The 2106-nt window shown below is 37.8% G+C and overlaps 1 protein-coding gene across 1 annotated transcript in view; it reads left to right on the forward strand.

Annotated features, from left to right (window-relative positions):
• Positions 1-2106, forward strand: part of LOC128095675 (zinc finger protein 54-like) — a 48819-nt gene that overhangs the window by 45572 nt on the left and 1141 nt on the right. The window lies entirely within an intron of this gene.

Consider the following 2106-nt stretch of genomic DNA (forward strand, 5'->3'; position numbering starts at 1 on the left):
CATCTATAAATGGCAGTATAATTTCCTTGGTATTTAATTTCTGTAATTCTTGGTAAATTCTAGGTATGAGTCCCTATCAACAATGTCACTGGTACAGATTCTCTTCCATCACTTGGGTGTCTGTGTGCTGTGCTGATGGTTTCCAAACAGAAACTTTTTCTATTCATGTAGTCCAATTGTTTCACTTCCTCTGTTGTTGGTATACTTTCTAATGAATAAGGCCTTGCCTATCCCAATATCCTGATTGATTTCTGTACGTTTTCTAGTTGTCTATGTGTTTCTGATTTGAAATAATATTTTTGATCCACTTTGAATGGAATTTTATACAAATGAAAGATAAGAATCTAATTACATTCTTCTGCTGTGTTCAGTTTTACCAACACCATTTGTTAAAAAGACTACATTTTTGTACTGTATATTTTTGCCTCCTTTGTCAAATATTAAGTACCTTAGCTTTTTAATTTTACTTTCTTTTTGGGTCCTCTATCATAATCTCTTATCATTGTCTTTTTTTTTTTTTTTTTTTTTTTTTTGGTTTTTCGAGACAGGGTTTCTCTGTGTAGCTTTGCGCCTTTCCTGGGACTCGCTTGGTAGCCCAGGCTGGCCTCGAACTCACAGAGATCCACCTGGCTCTGCCTCCCGAGTGCTGGGATTAAAGGCGTGCGCCACCACCGCCCGGCCATCATTGTCTTTTTTAAATGACTGTACCATGCTGTATTTATGACTACAGGTATACAATATAATTTCATAAATCCACACTTACATGATTTTTGTCCATACAACTTTCCCAGATTATTTTTCCCCCAAGAATAAGTATCTCACATGAAATTATGAGTAGTAATTTTAAAAAAAATTTCCATATTAACACATGAAAAATAAATACATTGATGTGATGTATAATTGTTGTAGAATGAGGGCTATATCTTTATATATTAGTGAGTGAAGACGCCTATGATGTAGGCTTTATTTGTTGGAACTGTCCCACTTCCTTGAGTCATGGTTGTAAAGAGCTCATATTGAAGCATATGAGAGTTCTTACAACATCTTAGCACTATGTTCACTTAAGAGACAATGCTTTGTTTTTATTGCTAAGTAATACTTGGTTCCTAACACTAAAAATTTAAGGAAACTATACAGTGCAGAACGTGGCTTGCACAAGTGGCTTGATCCTACCATGAAAATCATGTTCTTGACTGTAGATTCAGATTGTAGCTGACTTTGTTAAGACTGCAATTGCTGTGAAGACACACTAAGACCCTGGCACCTCTTATAAAGGAAAGCATTTAATTGGGGAGGCAGCTTACAGTTTCAGAGTTCATTCCATTATCATCATGACGGCATAGAGGCAGACAACATGGAGTAGTAGCTGAGAGTCCTACATCTCCAGACAACAGGAGGTCAACTGAATGTCACACTGAGTGAAGCTTAAACAAAGGAGATCTCCAATCTCACCCCAACAGTGACACACTTCCTCCAAAAAGGAATACCTACTCCAACAAAGCCACACCTCCTAATAGTGCCACTCCCATTGGTGGCTAATTACATTCAAACTACCACAGCAGTCTACTTATTTCTCTTTGATGTTTAATATCATGGTAATGATGATGTCTGTACATGCTTGTTGACAACTGCTATCTGTTTGTCTCAAGAGAATTGCTACTCACATCACACACTTGGTTAGAATGCTCAGTTGTAACTTCCCAAACTAGAGAGATCAGTGTTTTGGTTTTTTGTTATGTTTTGTTTTTTGAAACAAGTTGACTCTGTATAGCCCTGTCTCTTCTAGATGTGGCACTGTAGGCCAGACTGGCCTCAAACTCACAGAGTTCCACATATTTTCTTCTCCCAAGTACTGGGATTAAAGGCATGCACCACCACACCTGGCTTGAGAGCAGCATTTTTATTTCTTTTTTTTTTTTTTATTGCCTAAACAGGATCCCACTGTGCAGCCATTACTGTCTGGGACTCATTAGGTAGCATTACATAGAATGCATCAGAAATAATGTCTTGAGGACACTGACTAATTGATGTGCACAATCCATCACATTTGATGCAGAAAGAACATTCCTCAGGATTGCTTTCCCCCAGTCAGTTCCTGTGAGAGTC

The sequence above is a fragment of the Peromyscus californicus genome, unplaced genomic scaffold (assembly GCF_007827085.1).
Source record: "Peromyscus californicus insignis strain IS unplaced genomic scaffold, ASM782708v3 Scaffold_4__1_contigs__length_199733344, whole genome shotgun sequence".
NCBI classification, from domain to species: domain Eukaryota; kingdom Metazoa; phylum Chordata; class Mammalia; order Rodentia; family Cricetidae; genus Peromyscus; species Peromyscus californicus.